This window comes from Eurosta solidaginis, chromosome 2 (assembly GCF_040869045.1).
Source record: "Eurosta solidaginis isolate ZX-2024a chromosome 2, ASM4086904v1, whole genome shotgun sequence".
Lineage (NCBI taxonomy): Eukaryota > Metazoa > Arthropoda > Insecta > Diptera > Tephritidae > Eurosta > Eurosta solidaginis.
The window spans coordinates 250,998,725-251,018,267 of record NC_090320.1 but is presented as its reverse complement, the minus strand read 5'-3'; the positions used below and the strand labels follow the sequence as shown (position 1 = coordinate 251,018,267).

The 19,543-nt window shown below is 38.4% G+C and overlaps 2 protein-coding genes across 3 annotated transcripts in view; one reads left to right on the top strand and one right to left on the bottom strand.

Moving 5' to 3' along the window:
• Window positions 1-19,543, top strand: part of Sec5 (secretory 5) — a 43,085-nt gene that overhangs the window by 2,020 nt on the left and 21,522 nt on the right. The gene's annotated exons all lie outside the window — the stretch shown is intronic.
• Window positions 12,811-19,543, bottom strand: part of LOC137240810 (serine-rich adhesin for platelets) — a 99,007-nt gene continuing 92,274 nt past the window's right edge. The window contains exon 4 of the mRNA XM_067767591.1: window positions 12,811-12,932. The gene's annotated coding sequence lies outside the window, so the exon portion shown is untranslated. The remainder of the gene's footprint in view (window positions 12,933-19,543) is intronic.

Below are 19,543 nucleotides of genomic sequence, written 5' to 3'. Positions count from 1 at the left end.
AGCACCTCATGGAACTAGGGGGTGGGGAGGGAGGGATGGCCTGAAGGTTTAATGTGGCCATATAAATCGTTCCCGAGATGGTCGGGCTATCACCTTAATGGTGCTGTGTTACCGGAGCGTACCGGATCTGTATCCGGCAAAGGACCATCACATCGATAACACTCCCCAAAGCCTTCAGGGAGAAACCTTATCGCTACAACAACAACAACAACGAAAGGTTCCTTAGAAATAAATTATTATTATTATTATTATTGTTTATTAACAAATTAACAAAATTAACATGTTAACATTAAAGGAGCATTAGCTGCCAGGGCTATCAGCTCTTTGAGAAATATTATATGTAAAGTTTACTAGGTTGTATTATATAAAAAAGCTAGGTGAAGATATATAACATATAAGTAAAAATAGTATATACGTATATACGTTAATGTAAAAATAAACTTTTAGATCACTCAAACTCGGGCTCTGATGTGTTTGATGAAGTCGTAGATAGAGTTAATATTCTCAATGGTTGCATTTATTAGGAGCTCAGTCTAGTTTTTTTTGAGGTATTGGTTTCTGACATCTATTAAAGCAGGGCAGTCTATGAATATGTGTTTTAATGACATGGTATCGCCGCAGTGTGCGCAGACTGGCGCTGGTTCACCGGTAAGGAGATGTGAATGGGTGTCCACAGTATGGCCAAGGCGTAGGCGTGAGAAAAGTTTTGTGCGAGATTTCGAAATGCCGTTCGGGTATTTTGGAGTTGTAAATTCTCTGTTTATGGCAGTGTAATGATGGTGCGTGTAGTCTTGCCATTCTCGTTTTATTTTAGCGTTTAGGTGTCGTTTAATTGTGGTGCGCATGTCTTTTCTTTCGCATGTGTCGTTTTTTGGTACTGGGGCTTTTGGAGCTAGTTTTGCTGCTCTGTCTGCCATTTCGTTTCCATGTATATTGATGTGGCCTGGTATCCAAAGTAGGCGTATTGTTGCCTCTTTGTCGATGAGTGTATCTCTAATTCTGCTTATCGTCGTAGAGGCTGATATTGGGTTTTGAACAGCTTGTAAGACAGACTGGCTGTCGGTGCATATGAGGGTTTTATAGTTGTTTTCTGACGCCATAGATATTGCGCAGCTGATTGCGACTGCTTCTGCAGTGAAAACAGATGCGCAGTCCAGTAGGGTTTGCACCCTAAGGGGGTCACCATTTGTGTCTACTACTGCGAAACTCGCCGGTAGTTGGTCCACATTTTGAACCGTCTGTGAACCACAAGGTCCAGTTTTTTGCTTCGTAGTATTCTTTACGCTCTTGGAACATAGTGTGGAAAACTTCTGGTGTCGTACAACTTTTTTTAAATTTAGATAGAGAAAGGTCACATGATGTTTTTTTGATTTGCCATGTTGGGTTTTGTGCTTGATAGTTCTCCACTGGGTTTGGTAACTCTAGCTTTATGGCGATTTCAAGTATATGATGCATGGTAGATGTCCTTTCCCGCAGAGAATATTTTTTATGTCACAATCGACAATCGAGTTGGTTGGAATGAGGAGTTTGGGTACGAGTCTTGTATGGACTTGGTATATTCTTTCTTCGAAAGTTGGTAAGCCGGCTTCAGCTAAGATGTTTTTTGTGGGCGTTGTACGAAATGCGTAGACGCTTGCTCGTGCTGCGTGGTGGTATGTTGGCTTTATAATATTGATGGTTGATTTAGGAGAATTCCAAAAGAGGAAGACCCCGTAGTCAATTTTGCTTAGCACTAACGTTTTTGTTAAGTATATAAGAGTATTAATGTGTACATGACATTTTTTACTAGCAAGGTACGTAATAATGTTAATTCTGACAGCTAATACTTTTTTTAAATTAGTAAGTGACTTATCCACTTATAATTATGCGAGAATGTGATACCTAAGATTTTTAGTCTCTTTACATTTTCGATCTCTACGTTATTTATTGTCAAAATATGGCTGTGAAAATCGCATGAGTGTTTTCTACATATGTGAAAGTTTTTAGTTTTTTCTAAAGATATCATGGCACCGGAGTAATCGCCCCAGTCCATGATATCCTTTATTAAGTTTTTGAAGATTAACTTGGTTTCTATGTTGTTGCTTCTTTTGCAGAGTATATAGACATCGTCTGCATAAAGGCAATGGTCTACAGCACTATTAGATTGTATTATGTTGCTTATTTCATTGAATGCTATGCTGAACAGGATCACGGATAATGGTGAGCCCTGGGGTATACCATTTTCCAGTGGGTATACATCGGAGAATACATTTCTAATTTTTACTCGAAACTTTCGATTAGTTAGGTAGGATTTAACGAAGTGAAATATTTTTGGGCCTATTCCCCATGAGCGGAGGCATCTTAAACGACATGAGGGCCAATTCGATCGAAGGCTTTCTCGAAATCTAGCGAAAGAATGGATACATGGTTACGGGCTGAGAGGGCTTTTGTAACAAAAAAAATCAATGTGGAGGAGAGCGTCAGTGCAGCCTCTGTTGGGTCTAAAAGCAACTTGATTGGGTTCGATGAGGTGTTTTGTTTCAGTGAACCATGCGATTCGGTTTGCCACTATCTTTTCCATAACTTTGGAAAGACACGAGAGAAGTGAAATGGGGCGGTACCCATCGGTTGAAAGAGAGTTCTTATTTGGCTTTGGTATTGGAATAATGGTGGCAATTTTCCAATTATGGGGGATGATACTGGTATCCAAGATATTGTTATAAAGCTGCAACAGTCCGGATATACCAGTTTCCGGCATTTCACTAATCATTTTATAAGATATCCGGTCATAGCCGGGGGTTTTGCCCTTTGCTTTACCGATGCAAGTTAGCAGTTCGATTGGTGTGATTGGTTTTTCGATTAAATCAGCTTTTGGGTGTGTTCTAGTGAGAGGAGGCACCTGGCTCAAGATATGACTTTTTGATTCCCTGTAGTGATTTGAAAAGTTTGCGTCAGATGAGAGGTCTGACCACATTGTACCGAACTCGTTGGATATTGCGGACGGGTCAGAGGATATGCAGTTGTTGGTTTTAATGGCAACTAAAGGTGTGTGTGGATTTCTATGGCATAATTTGTTAATTATATTCCAGATTTCGGGCACGGAGGAGTTGGGAGAAATGGACTCAGTAAATTTTTGGAAGCTGCACTTTTTTTGGATTTTCATTTCTTTCCGGAATTTGGCATTTAATTTTTTGAAGTTTATAAGGTTGGCGTGTATGGGGTTTCTTTTAAATTTATGCCAAGCTTGCATTTTTTCTCTCCTTAGTGTCGTGAGTTCTTTATTCCATCAGGGTACGTGGTTTCTTCCGCAGGGTGATGCTTGAGGGATACAGTGGTTTGCTGCTTTGCGTATTGCTTTAGCAATGTTAGAGGCTTCATGGGTTGTGCGCTTGGATTCAGCACGGGCTCTTAGTTCGAGGGCGACCTCTTTTTTAAAGTTCTTTCAGTCAGCAAAGTCTAAGAGGAATTTTGGTGGCATTTTGGTGCGATAGGAAATATTGGGATTTAGGGAGAAACTTAAGGTTATCGGGAAGTGGTCACTGTTATGGAGGTTATCTAATATGTTCCACTTTATTAGTGGAAACAATGGGGGAGAGCAAAGAGAAATGTCTACATGGGAAAAGGAGGAGTGGGTAGAAAAGTGGGTCGGACTGCCATCATTCAAAACGCTCAGGTCGGATAGTCTTATAGCACTTTCTATTATATGTCCTCGGTGATTGTCGGTGGTAGCACCCCATAGGCTGCTCCAACCGTTGAAATCGCCGAGCACAATAAGGGGAGTATTAACTGATCCGAAAATGTTGGTTAAGTCTCTACTGCTGAATTTTTGACAGGGGGGGGGGGGGGGGGGGGATATAGATGAATGCCACGGTGAATTTGATGCTTAATTCGATTTCGATCATCACCACTTGGAGATGAGAGTTTACGTCGATCTTTTTGTGTGGTATGTAGCTCCTTATTGCTAAGCCCACTCCCTGCTTGGCTGTGGTATTTGATATCGCATTTGCAAAGTATGTGGAGTAACTGTTTAGGTAAGCTGGGTTTAGGTTGTGAGGGCAATGGGTTTCTTGGATTGCGATAAGACTTGGGTTGTGCTGTTTGATTAGTAGCTGTAGTTCAGAGAGGTTGTTGTAAAAACCTTTCATATTCCACTGGAGAATGTTAAGGTTCATGGATGGGGAGAGGAGAGAGGGGAGTGCTCTGTCTTTTGTAGAGGCGAGCTTTACAGAAGCGAGGACTTTAGAGAGATTGATTTAATGATCCTCGATGGAATAATCCATCGAGAAGGGCTTGTTGCTTTTGTCATTTTCTTTGACGTAGTAGTCGTTATTTTTAGGAGATTTTGAGTGAAAACGGATATTGGTGACATTAGTTGTGTGAGGTTTGATTCTGATGTCGAACTTTTTTGGTTAGGTAGTTTATTAGTTTGTGGGGTTGAACAGTTTATAGAGTGAGAGAGAGTAGGATTATTTTTAAAGTTGGTGCTTGAAATTGGCTTTTCGGTTAGATTGGTTGAGTGGTTTGTAATGGTGTTTGTAGGTAAATTGGAGTCGGTAGGGTGGTTGTTTTTGGTAAGTGTTTTATCTTTAGGATTTGTGGCGTCTGTATTGGTGGATGTGCCATTTTTTATGGTACTGGCGTAGGTATTTAGGCGTTGCGATGGTGGTAAGCTATTTTTGTATTTTAAGCGTGCTTCGCTCAGGCTGCATTTTTCAATGGTTTTAATTTTAAGGATTTCGCCCACATTTTCGACATCCAAAATTTCGAAAAATTCCAAAAATTTGATAATTCTTTGCCAAAACCAAATAAAGTAACTAAACTTGATATGTGAGTTGACTTTTTGCCAAAAAAAACAGAAATTGGGAAAACGTTTGGAAAATGTCGTGGCGGCACTTGGAAAATTAAAACAAAATTTGAAAATTTTTGCGCGAATGCATTGCCAAAGACCGATAAAGTGATGAAATTTAATAAGAGGGTTGACTTTGTAACGAGAAATCGAAATTTGGTACAATTTTGGGAAATGGGCGTGGCATCGCCTACACTTAGAATAAGAACATCTGAAAGCCTTTTAAGCCATAAATCCTAAGCCGTTGAAAGTATCATGCTGAAATTTAGCGTAGGCGTTAACCTTGCCACCAAACATACACTTTATGAAAATTAGTAACATAGCAAAGCAACATCGTGTATCGTGCCTTGTATTTATTTATAAATTGAACACCCTTGCGGTATATAACTAAATTATAATGGCCCGTAACGTGTGTTACGATCTGTGACTGAAAACTATTTTTGAAATCTTAATAGCTTTAAGATGGTGAATCGGAGTAGTAACATATGTATGTGAGATGGGGACAATTCGTACTCATAAAATCCATAATTGATAGTCATTTTCAAAAAACGGTTAACCATTTCATATTTATCGTTTGAACGAAAATGATTGTAAAACACTATACCGACCGTGGTATTTCACGTCAGCGATATAAGGATTGGTATAAGGATTGTTTTTCAACAAAAACCAAACATTAAAGAGAAGAAAATAAGTGGAAGCCGATGGTATCACTAACCAATTTTGCAGAATTATGGTTCAAGTATTAAGATCTGACGAGAAATCGTTAACGAACACACCGACTTTTTTTATACTCAGCTGAGCAGAGCTCGCAGAGTATATTAATTTTGTTCGCATAATGGTACCCCCTAACGGCATAAACTAATCGAGATAGATATAGACTTCTATATATCAAAATGATCTGGGCGAAAGAAGAAATTCATTTAGCCATGTCCGTCCGTAAACACGATAACTTGAGAAAATTTTGAGGTATCTTAATGAAATTTGGTATGTAAGTTCCTGGACACTCTTCTCAGATCGCTATTTAAAATGAACGAAATCGGACTATAACCATGCCCACTTTTTCGATATCGAAAATTTCGAAAAACCGGAAAAGTGCGATAATTCATTACCAAAGACGGATAAAGCGATGAAACTTGGTAATGGCGATGAAAATTAGTAAAATTTTGGACAATGGGCGTGGCACCGTCCACTTTTAAAAGAAGGTAATTTAAAAGTTTTGCAAGCTGTAATTTGGCAGTCGTTGAAGATATCATGATGAAATTTGGCAGGATCGTTACTCCTATTACTCTATGTGTTCTAAATAAAAATCAGCAAAATCGGATGACGAGTACGCCCACTTTTTAAAAAAATATTTTAAGTCAAATTTTAGCAAAAAATTTAATATCTTTACAGTATATAAGTAAATTATGTCAACATTCAACTCCAGTAATGGTATGGTGCAACAAAATACAAAAATAAAAGAAAATTTCAAAATGGGCGTGGCTCCGCCCTTTTTCATTTAATTTGTCTAGAATACTTTTAACGCCATCAATCGAACAAAAATTTACCAATCGTTGTGAAATTTGGTAGGGCATAGATTCTATGACGATAACTGTCTGTGAAAATGGGCGAAATCGGTGGAAGCCACGCCCAGTTTTTATACACAGTCGACCGTCTCTTCTTCTGCACTCACTTTATCTTAGCATTAAAAATGGACAAAATCCGACAATGACCACGCCCACTTTTTCGAAATCGTAAAATGAAAAATGCCATAATTCTACACCAAATACGAAAAAAAGGATGAAACGTTGTGGTTGGATTGGTTTTTGGACGCAAAAAACTTTGTAAAATGGATGTGACACCCACCATATTAAGTAGAAGAAAATGCAAAGGTTCTGCAGGGCGAAATCCAAAGCCCTTGGATCATGACAGGCCTTCACATATACAACTAAGGTTACTTCCTTTTTAAAACCCTCATTAATACCTTTAATTTGATACCCATATCGTACAAACACATTCTAGAGTCACCCCTGGTCCACCTTTATGGCGATTTCTCGAAAAGGCGTCCACCTATAGAACTATGGCCCACTCCCTTTTAAAATACTCATTAACACCTTTCATTTGATGCCAATGTCATACAAACACATTCCAGGGTTACCCATGGTTCTTTTTCCTAAATGGTGATTTTCCCTTATTTTGTCTCCAAAGCTCTCAGCTGAGTAAGTAATGTTCGGTTACACCCGAACTTAGCCTTCCTTACTTGTTTTTATTTTATATTTATCTTAAAAATCGCTTAGGTATGTACATCTGTTCACTATATATTTCATATCTTATACAGCCGATTATTTGGATATTACGAATGGGATAAGATTATTGTTCAGCCCCATTCATGAAAGGTATAAAGTCTTCGGCACAGCCTATAACAGTCACGTCCTTACTTGTTTTTAACTGTTTTAAGTGTTTTAAGTTTAAAGTGTCACAAAATTGGCAGCATACTTATGACAAGTAACTAAATTGCCATTATAGATATATTACGCAAAGATGATACAATAATTAAAAAATCCGCTCCTTTTAATTAAGCACTTCACAAAATTTTCAATATCAAATTCGAACAAAAATCGACCAAATTTGCTTCTTTGACAGTAATTGTTTGATATGTGCTTACGGAAGACAATATTTGCGTATGTGTAGGTAGTGTGTTCCAGATTTGAAATCGTTTAATGTTGGTTACATTTCTCCTAAAATTTCTCCTTAATATATATAGGACCACCCAGCTGGTTATATATTGTTCGGTTTCGCCTGAACTTACGCCTTCCTTAGCTTTTTATACTCAGTTGAGCAGAGCTCACAGAGTATATTAACTTTGATTGGATAACAGTTGGTTGTACATGTATAAATCGGAATAGATATAGACTTCCATATATCAAAATCATCAGTATCGAAAAAAAATTTGATTGAGCCATGTCCGTCCGTCCGTCCGTCTGTCCGTTAACACGATAACTTGAGTAAATTTTGAGGTATCTTGATGAAATTTGGTATGTAGATTCCTGGGCACTCATCTCAGATCGCTATTTAAAATGAACAATATCGGACTATAACCACGCCAACTTTTTCGATATCGAAAATTTCGAAAAACCGAAAAAATGCGATAATTCATTGCCAAAGGCGGCTAAAGCGATGAAACTTGGTAGATGGGTTGACGTTATGACGCAGAACACAAAATTAGTAAGATTTTGGACAATGGGCGTGGCACCGCCCACTTTTACAAGAAGGTAATTTAAAAGTTTTGCAAGCTGTAATTTGGCAGTCGTTGAAGATATCATGATGAAATTTGGCAGCAACGTTACTACTATTACTATATATGTGCCAAATAGCAAAATTGGATGAAGAACACGCCCACTTTTTAAAAAAAACATTTTTTTTAATTCAAATTTTAACAAAAAATTTAATATCTTTACTGTATATAAGTAAATTAAGTCAAAATTCAACTCCAGTAATGATATGATGCAACAAAATACAAAAATTAATGAAAATTTCAAAATGGGCGTGGCTCCGCCCATTTTCATTTAGTTTGTCTAGAATACTTTTAATGCCATAAGTCGAACAAAAATTTACCAATCCTTCTCAAATTTGGTAGGGGCATAGATTCTATGACGGTAACTGTTCTCTGTGAAAATGGGCGAAATCGGTGGAAGCCACGCCCAGTTTTTATACACAGTCCACCGTCTGTCCTTCCGCTCGGCCCTTAACACAATAACTTGAGCAAAAACCGATATATCTTTACTAAACTTAGCCCACATACTTATCTGAACTCACCATAACCACGCCCACTTTATCGATATCGAAAATTACGAAAAATGAAAAAAATGCCATAATTCTATACCAAATACGAAAAAAGGGATGAAACATGGTAACTGGATTGGTTTATTGACGCAAAATATAACTTTGGAAAAAACTTTGTAAAATGGGTGTGACACCTACCATATTAAGTAGAAGAAAATGAAAAAGTTCTACAAGGCGAAATCAACAGCCCTCGGAATCTTGGCAGGAATACTGTTAGTGGTATTGCATATATAAATAAATTAGCAGTACCCGACAGATGATTTTCTGGATCACCTGGTCCACATTTTGGTCGATATCGCGAGAACGCCTTCACATATACATCTAAGGGCCACTCGCTTTTAAAACCCTCATTAATACCTTTAATTTGATATCCATATCATACAAACACATTCTAGAGTCACCCCTGGCCCACCCTAATGTCGATATCTCGAAAAGGCGTCCACCTATAGACCTAATGCCCACTCCCTCTTAAAATGCTCAGTAACACCTTTCTTTTGATACCCATATCGTACAAACATTCTAGAGTCACCCCTGGCCCACCCTAATGGCGATATCTCGAAAAGGCGTCCACCTATAGACCGAATGTCCACTCCCTCTTAAAATGCTCAGTAACACCTTTCGTTTGATACCCATATCGTAAAAACATTCTAGAGTCACCCCTGACCCACCCTAATGGCGATATCTCGAAAAGGCGTCCAGTTATAGACCTAATGCCCACTCCCTCTTAAAATGCTCAGTAACACCTTTCGTTTGATACCCATATCGTACAAACATTCTAGAGTCACCCTTGGTCCACCTTTATGGCGATATCTCGAAAAGGCGTCCACCTATAGAACTAAGGATTACTCCCTTTTAAAATACTCATTACCACCTTTCATTTGATACCCATATCGTACAAACACATTCTAGAGTCACCCTGGCCCACCTTAATGGCGATATCTCGAAAAGGCGTCCACCTATAGACCTAATGCCCACTCCCTCTTAAAATGCTCAGTAACACCTTTCGTTTGATACCCATATCGTACAAACATTCTAGAGTCACCCTTGGTCCACCTTTATGGCGATATCTCGAAAAGGCGTCCACCTATAGAACTAAGGATTACTCCCTTTTAAAATACTCATTACCACCTTTCATTTGATACCCATATCGCACAAACACATTCTAGAGTCACCCCTGGCCCACCCTAATGGCGATATCTCGAAAAGGCGTCCACCTATAGACCTAATGCCCACTCCCTCTTAAAATGCTCAGTAACACCTTTCGTTTGATACCCATATCGTACAAACATTCTAGAGTCACCCCCGGCCCACCCTAATGGCGATATCTCGAAAAGGCTTCCACCTATAGACCTAATGCCCACTCCCTCTTAAAATGCTCAGTAACACCTTTCGTTTGATACCCAAGCCTTTTCAAGATATCGCCATAAAGGTGGACCAGGGGTGACTCTAGAATTTGTTTGTGCGATATGGGTATCAAATGAAAGGTGTTAATGAGTATTTTAAAAGGGAGTGGGCCTTAGTTCTATAGGTGGATGCCTTTTCGAGATATCGCCATAAAGGTGGGCCAGGGGTGACTCTAGAATTTTTTTGTACGATATGGGTATCAAATGAAAGGTGTTAATGAGTATTTTAAAAAAGTGGGCCTTAGTTCTATATGTGAACGCCTTTTCGAGATATCGCCATAAACGTGGACCAGGGGTGACTCTAGAATGTGTTTGTACGATATGGGTATCAAATTAAAGGTATTAATAAGGGTTTTAAAAGGGAGTGGCCCTTAGTTGTATATATGAAGGCGTTTTCGAAATATCGACCCAAAATGTGGACCAGGGTGATCCAGAACATCATCTGTCGGGTACCGCTAATTTATTTATATATGTAATATCACGAACCTTCCAAGATTCCAAGGGCTTTAGATTTCGCCCTGCAAAACTTTTTCATTTTCTTCTGCTTAATATGGTAGGTGTCACACCCATTTTACCAAGTTTTTTTCTAAAGTTATATTTTGCGTGTATAGACCAATACAATTACCATGTTTCGTCCCTTTTTTCGTATTTGGTATATAATTATGGCATTTTTTTCATTTTTCGTAATTTTCGATATCGAAAATGTGGGCGTGGCCATAGTCGGATTTCGGCCATTTTTTACACCAATACAAAGTGAGTTCAGATAAGTACGTGAACTGAGTTTAGTAAAGATATATCGATTTTTGCTCAAGTTATCATGTTAACGGCCGAGCGGAAGGACAGACGGTCGACTGTGTATAAAAACGGGGCGTGGCTTCAACCGATTTCGCCCTTTTTCACAGAAAACAGTTATCGTCCTAGAATCTAAGCCTCTACCAAATTTCACAAGGATTGGTAAATTTTTGTTCGACTTATGGCATTAAAAGTATCCTAGACAAATTAAATGGAAAAGGGCAGAGTTACGCCCATTTTGATATTTTCTTTTATTTTTGTATTTTGTTGCAACATAAAATTACTGGAGTTGAATGTTGACATAATTTACTTATATACTGTAAAGATATTAACTTTTATTTTAAAATTTGAATTTAAAAAATTTTTTTTTTAAAAAGTGGGCGTGGTCGTTCTCCAATTTTGCAAATTTTTATCAAGCAGATATATAGTAAAAAGAGTAACGTTCCTGCCAAATTTCATCATGATATCTTCAACGACTGCCAAATTACAGCTTGCAAAACTTCTAAATTACCTTCTTTTAAAAGTGGGCGGTGCCACGCCCATTGTCCAAAATTTTACTAGTTTTCTATTCTGCGTCATAAGTTCAACTCACGTAATCCGTATTTGGTAATGAATTATCACACTTTTTCGATTTTTCGAAATTTTCGATATCGAAAAAGTGGGCGTGGTTATTGTCCGATATCGTTCATTTTAAATAGCGATCTGAGATGAGTGCCCAGGAACCTACATACCAAATTTCATCAAGATACCACAAAATTTACTCAAGTTATCGTGTTAACGGACAGACGGACGGACGGAATTTTTTTTCGATACTGATGATTTTGATATATGGAAGTCTATATCTATCTCGATTCCTTTATACCTGTACAACCAACCGTTATCCAATCAAAGTTAATATACTCTGTGAGCTCTGCTCAACTGAGTATAAAAACGCTGAGGCAGTAGAAATTAAAATTCCCATATTTTTAGAATGGTTTTCAATCCTCAGATGTAGATTTTAAACATACTTTCAGCTTGGTTTAAAAACGGAATTTTAATTTAACTGTAGTAGTTTTACTCCTTAGTCATACCCCATAAATTGAGTTTAATTAAATTCAAATAGCAATTTGTTTCTCACCGTGAAATCCACCGCCGTACAATATGCCTATTCGGATCCAACATATACACATCGACAGCATTATCGAAACCCTTCAATTCGGTTGTTATTGGTATAGTACGAAAACGTATCGTTTCACCTTGCAAATACAAAGGTTTATCGGTTTGTAAGAAGATTGTCATCGAACGTTGAGAGAAATCTAAGCGTGTCTCATTCAAGAAAGCCAAACCATCAAAAACATTCTGATAGAAACCCTCAACACGCAGCTTATATTCACCCATTACGCTTGTAGGTGGTACACGCATTAACATTGTTTCGGGTACGCCCGCTTTAACATCTTTGGAATCGCCACTTATTTGCACAGCATCGCATGATACACTTGCATGTACCGTTATGGGATATTGTGCTTGTAATATTGAAACTGCTACTTGATAGATAAGACTGGGACGTACCATACGTGATGCGACAATAAAATAAGTTTGTTCACGTGAATGAAATGATTCAAGAAATTTTTCTTTAACATTATACGATGTTTTGCCACGTCCACCGAAATTTAAATCTTCATCAGCACCATAATTGGTATTTGGACGTTGCTCATCAAGTGGCAAATCATTATAATTATCAGTACGACATCTTGTGCGATCACGTTCATTTGAAGTGTATTTTATATTTTGATTATCATTTTGATTAAGATTTGGATTGTATGGATCATTATTGAAACGTTGATTTACGTCATCGTAGTTTTGTGATCCTTGGAATGGATTTTGTGTGTTATTTGTATTATAGTTTTGTTGCTGCTGTTGTTGCTGATTGTAGTTTTGTTGTTGTTGTTGTTGCTGCGGATCTTGTTGTTGCTGTGTATTATAATAATTATCTTGTTGTGCAGCAATAAAATTCAAATTGCCAAAAATCGCAAAGAATGTAACCGTTAAAAGACATCGCTTCGTAAGCATGGTGGACAGCAGCCACCCGTAGGCACGCATTTTAAGTTAATCTGCAAGTAACATAGAAAGAAGTTTTTATAAAACATGTACACAAAAATTATAAATACGAGCCGGACCCGTGCGCATCTTGTGCAACCAATAGAAAAGTCTCTTATCAAATATCAACAGAAATCAGCTGTTCTATCAATGAATTAAAACTTACAGCTTGCGCTGCCATCGGGCGTATGGTAGCAATTGTCGGTAATGCAGTGCAAATATTCACAATAGTGCCATAGTACAAATAGATTTCTTTATGTGCTCACAATCGTTTATTTTTAACAAATTATTTTAATAAAATATAGCTAAACAAAAGCGCTACGACCAAAATTTCCCAAAGCTCGCTAATGGCCCGAATCTCCATCTTTACAACCAAAACTTTATTTATAGATTTGGATACCAAATACGAGCGAAAAAGGGACCCGTACATAAAAACAGCCATTAGAAATAATATATATGATTGGCTAAAAAAGTGCAATTACAAATACAAGTCGGTCGGTTACATAAAATTTTGCGAAGTAGTTTTTGGGGCCGAAAAAGTTTTAAAGAAAAGATATCCAAAAATGTATAAAGAGAATCTGTAAATTTGTCTACAGTAATTTGCGGACTGGCGGCCACCGTGGTGTGATGGTAGCGTGCACCGCCTGCCACACCGCATGCCCTGGGTTCGCACCCCGGACAAAGCAACATCTAAATTTTATAAATAAGGTTTTTCAATTAGAAGAAATTTTTTCTAAGCAGGGTCGCCCCTCGGCAGTGTTTGGCAAGCGCTCCGAGTATATTTCTGCTATGAAAAGCTTTCAGTGAAAACTCATCTGCCTTGCAGATGCCGATCGAACATAGAATACGTGATATGGTGCCCGCTGTGATAGAGTAGGCGCAGTTTTTGCACTATAACGGGTTGCCTCTATGCAGAGGTTGCTTGTGTTGTAGTTGTGTTAACAGTCCGCCTCTAACGAGAGTGCAAGGATACTAGCAATTTTAACAGGAGTTGCTGTTAGAGGCGTAGGTTCACCATTACAATTGAAAGGACGGTTGGTTTCATGTGGGGACATATGTATAGCATGCAAGACATACATTACGGATGTCGGGGATCATTCTGGATAAGTAACAGTTTAACCTGTAACCAATAACCTGTTACAGTATCCAGAGCGAAGTTAGGCCAGGGTGACTCGTGTCTCCCTTGGTAGTCTGCTTTATTATTCTGCTATGGTAGGATAGTGTATATTGATAACGGGGTTAACCGGGCGCGACCTAGCAAAGGTCTTACGATTTTTAGTGGATTTTGCTTAGGGGCCCCTTATGCTTATCTGGACCAAACGGCTGTTCAGGCAGGTGCCGGAACTCATCATAGTGCTTACGAAGATGTTTCCTTATCACTCTTAAAGTAGTGGTTAAATTAAGCAGTTATTTGCTAGGATGCTCTGGTTTGCCACAGTTTAGCAAGAACTACCTATTTAACATTTCGTTATGCTCTTTAATATTGAGGGGCCATAAGTAGACATGCCGTGACAGTTTTCAGTGCAGAGTTTTGGCAGGCCTGCAGCATTTTCCAGAGTGTGTTTTAAAGACCAGGCGACCAAACTTGTGACGCGTAGCACATGAGCGGCCCTATTGCTTTGTAAGTGGTAGCAACGTTACCTTTCGTGATCGTCCAATATTTGCGACATCTGTTTCTTACACGCCATAAACAGAGACCGTGGATTTGGTCAGTGATAGTACCAGGTCGCGCGTGGTGAAGAAAGCAGAAAGAGTGGAAAGATAGGTGTTTATTCTACAAGCTAGTTCGTCTATTGGGGAAAACAACTTTAATATGTAACAAGTAAGGAAGGCTAAGTTCGGGTGTAACCGAACATTACATACTCAGTTGAGAGCTGTGGAGACAAAGTAAGGGAAAATCACCATGTTGTAAAAAGAACCTAGGGTAACCCTGGAATGTGATTGTATGACATGCGTATCAAATGGCAGGTATTAAAGAGTATTTTAAGAGGAAGTTGGCCATAGTTCTATAGATGGACGCCATTTAGGGATATCGCCATAAAGGTGGACCAGGCTTGACTCTAGAATTTGTTTGTACGATATGGGTATCAAATGAAATGTGTTAATGATAATTTTAAAAGGGAGTGGGCTTAAGTTCTATAGGTGGACCACTTTTCGAGATATCGCCATAAAGGTGGACCAGGGGTGACTCTAGAATTTATTTTGTATGATATGGGTATTAATGAGTATTTTAAAAGGGCGTGGGCCTAAGTTCTATAGATGGACGCCTTTTCGAGATATCGCCATAAAGGTGGACCAGGGGTGACTCTAGAATTTGTTTGTACGATATGGGTATCAAATGAAAGGTGTTAAAGAGTATTTTAAAAGGGAGTGGGCCTTAGTTCTATAGGTGGACGCCTTTTCGGAATATCGTTATAAAAGTGGACCAGGGTTTACTCTAGAATGCATTTGCACAATATGGGTATCAAACGAAAGGTGTTAATAAGTGTTTTAAAAGGGAGTGGCCCTTAGTTCTATGGGTGGATGCCTTTTCGAGATATCGCCATCAAGGTGGACTAGGGGTGACTCTAGAATGCGTTTGTACAATATGGGTATCAAATGAAAGGTGTTAATGAGTATTTTAAAAGGGCCTTAGTTCTATAGGTGGACGCCTTTTCGAGATATCGCCATAAAGGTGGACCAGGGGTGACTCTAGAATTTGTTTGTACGATATGGGTATCAAATGAAAGGTGTTAAAGAGTATTTTAAAAGGGAGTGGGCCTTAGTTCTATAGGTGGATGCCTTTTTGAGATATCGCCATAAAGGTGGGCCAGGGGTGACTCTAGAATTTTTTTGTACGATATGGGTATCAAATGAAAGGTGTTAATGAGTATTTTTAAAGGGCGTGGGCCTTAGTTCTATAGGTGGACGCCTTTTCGATATGTCGCCATAAAGGTGGACCAGGGGTGACTCTAGAATTTGTTTGTACGATATGGGTATCAAATGAAAGGTGTTAATGAGTATTTTAAAATGGCGTGGGCCTTGGTTCTAAAAGGTGGACGCCTTTTCGGGATATCGCCATAAAGGTGGACCAGGGGTGACTCTTGAATTTGTTTGTACGATATGGGTATCAAATGAAAGGTGTTAATGAGTATTTTATAAGGGCGTGGGCCTTAGTTCTATAGGTGGACGCCTTTTCCAGATATTGCCATAAAGGTGGACCAGGGGTGACTCTAGAATTTTTTTGTACGATATGGGTATCAAATGAAAGGTGTTAAAGAGTATTTTAAAAGGGGCGTGGGCCTTAGTTCTATAGGTGGACGCCTTTTCGAGATATCGCCATAAAGATGGACCAGGGGTGACTCTAGAATTTGTTTGTACGATATGGGTATCAAATGAAAGGTGTTAATGAGTATTTTAAAAGGGCGTGGGCCTTAGTTCTATAGGTGTACGCCTTTTCGAGATATCGCCATAAAGGTGGAGCAGGGGTGACTCTAGAATGTGTTTGTACGATATGGGTATCAAATTAAACGTATTAATGAGGGTTTTAAAAGGGAGTGGCCCTTAGTTGTATATGTGAAGGCGTTTTCGAGATATCGACCAAAATGTGGACCAGGGTGATCCAGAACATCATCTGTCGGGTACCGCTAATTTATTTATATATGTAATACCACGAAGAGTGTTCCTTCCAAGATTCCAAGGGCTTTTGGTTTCGCCCTGCAAAACTTTTTCATTTTCTTCTACTTAATATGGTAGGTGTCACACCCATTTTAACAAGTTTTTTTCTAAAGTTATATTTTGCGTCAATAAACCAATACAATTACCATGTTTCATCCCTTTTTTCGTATTTGGTATATAATTATGGCATTTTTTTCTTTTTTCGTAATATTCGATATCGAAAAAGTGGGCGTGGTCATAGTCGGATTTCGGCCATTTTTTACACCAATATAAAGTGAGTTCAGATAAGTACGTGAACTGAGTTTAGTAAAGATATATCGATTTTTGCTCAAGTTATCGTGTTAACGGCCGAGCGGAAGGACAGACGGTCGACTGTGTATAAAAATTGGGCGTGGCTTCAACCGATTTCGCCCTTTTTCACAGAAAACAGTTATTGTCCTAGAATCTAAGCCTCTACCAAATTTCACAAGGATTGGTAAATTTTTGTTCGACTTATGGCATTAAAAGCATCCTAGACAAATTAAATGAAAAAGGGCGGAGCCACGCCCATTTTGAAATTTTCTTTTATTTTTGGATTTTATTGCACCATATCATTACTGGAGTTGAATGTTGACATAATTTACTTATATACTGTAAAGATATTAACTTTTCTTTTAAAATTTGAATTAAAAAAAAAATTTTTTTAAAAAGTGGGCGTGGTCGTTCTCCGATTTTTCTAATTTTTATTGAGCAGACATATAGTAATAGAGTAACGTTCCTGGCAAATTTCATCATGATATCTTCAACGACTGCCAAATTACAGCTTGCAAAACTTTCAAATTACCTTCTTTTAAAAGTGGGCGGTGCCACGGCCGTTGTCCAAAATTTTACTAGTTTTATATTATGCGTCATAAATACAACTCACCTACCAAGTTTAATCGCTTAATCCGTATTTGGTAATGAATTATCGCACTTTTTCGATTTTTCGAAATTTTCGATATCGAAAAAGTGGGCGTGGTTATTGTCCGATATCGTTCATTTTAAATAGCGGTCTGAGATGAGTGCCCAGGAACCTACATACAAAATTTCATCAAGATATCTCAAAATTTACTCAAGTTATCGTGTTAACGGACAGACGGACGGACGGACGGACGGACGGACATGGATCAATCGAATTTTTTTTTCGATACTGATGATTTTGATATATGGAAGTCTATATCTATCTCGATTCCTTTATACCTGTACAACCAACCGTTATCCAATCAAAGTTAATATACTCTGTGAGCTCTGCTCAACTGAGTATAAAAACTCAGCGGGGATAGGACACCACACTGTGGCACTCCCTGTTTAATTCTCCTGGGTTTTGAGAGCTCGTTCCTAATTTGAACCGACGATTGCCGACCATTCAGATAATTTGCGGTCACCTTTTTAGACAAGAAGGCAGGGTGAATCATCTATGTTTAGGAGTAGCGCCCGTGGTTGACTGTGTCAAAAGCTTTTGAACAAACTTAATGGGCATTGGCTACTTTGCCATCAGCTCTGTTGATACTAGTTAAAGATGTCGTTGTTTATTTAGCATACAATTTCTTTTTCTTCGATGAATTTAGCGATTTCTTCAACATTTTTTGGTTATGGGTAATTAGGATGTTTATGAGGTTGTCTGTGTTGAATACTGTGATTGTGGTTTGCTTCTTGTTTGTTAACTACCCTGCAAAAATCGCGAGTACTCCATGCATGCATGTATGGAGTACTCGCTATGGAGTGCTCCAAAATTAACCACAATTCATACAAAAAATAGGGTGCAATTAACACCCTGCAAAAATTGTTGGATTACGTGTTCCATTTTCTTCATGTTGGAGTACTCTAACAATACTCCTTTGCAATGCGTTTGCGGACCACCATCAGCCGATCATTGCTCGTTTTTTAGCGACCGTGATCACGACACGATGACGATCGAACAGAGTTGCCAAAAAAAAAAAATATTGCATACAAATAACTGATAATAAAATTTTACTATGGCAACTCTGATAAAATGCAACCGCGCACTGGTTTTATGTATACATACTATAGTATAGAGAAATATTAGTTTCTTTATTCACGCAAATGCTAAATAACATAAGAATATTCGTAGTAAAAAATATAAAAGTTGTATTGCCCCTCTTCATTTTCCTTCATATTAAATTAAATTCACTCCGATAACTCTTTCCGACACAATTCCTCTTTAGTACTTTAGCATATGATCCTCTGTGGGTGCTCCATGGAGTACTACAGTGAAAGTACTTTGGAAAGTACTCTCACGTATGTACTATATGGAATACTCACAAACAAAGCGAGAGTGGGATCACCTACTCCTCTCCTAGGACATCGCAATGTTAATTGGAGCACATTTTTTGTATGAATACAGATTAGTTTTGGAATACTCCTATACTCCCAAAGGAGTATTCCTTACATTATTTATGGAGTACTCGCGTTTTTTGAAGGGCATTGCGATGTCCTAGGACTGGACCATATACTCTAGCTCCGCATTACATCAGAGTAATCCATGGAGTACCCACAGTCAATAAACATCGTGTAGTGATTACAATCGTTAAAAACGAGCAATGAGCGGCTTACAATATCTTGGTGTAGAAACATGAGTTGGTCCATTGCTGCATTACAGTGGAGTATAATGGTAAGTACTCCAGTGGACCACATGATCCAACGATTTTTGCAGGGTAAGGAGTAATGTTCAAGTTTGCTCGTGATAATCGTGTTTTGAATTTGAGCAACACACTATCGCTTACCGTTCGTTATTTCTGTTGGCGACGCTTTTCTTATGTGTCTAGTGCTCGTTTTTTCAGTGCGAGTTTAAACTCCAGTTAAAGTTGTCTAGAGTTTAACCCTGCACAGTTAAACCCTCCGAAGCAACATCCAATTTTTATACTCAGCTGAGCAGAGATCACAGAGTATATTAACTTTGTTCGCATAACGGTAATCCGTAACGGCATAA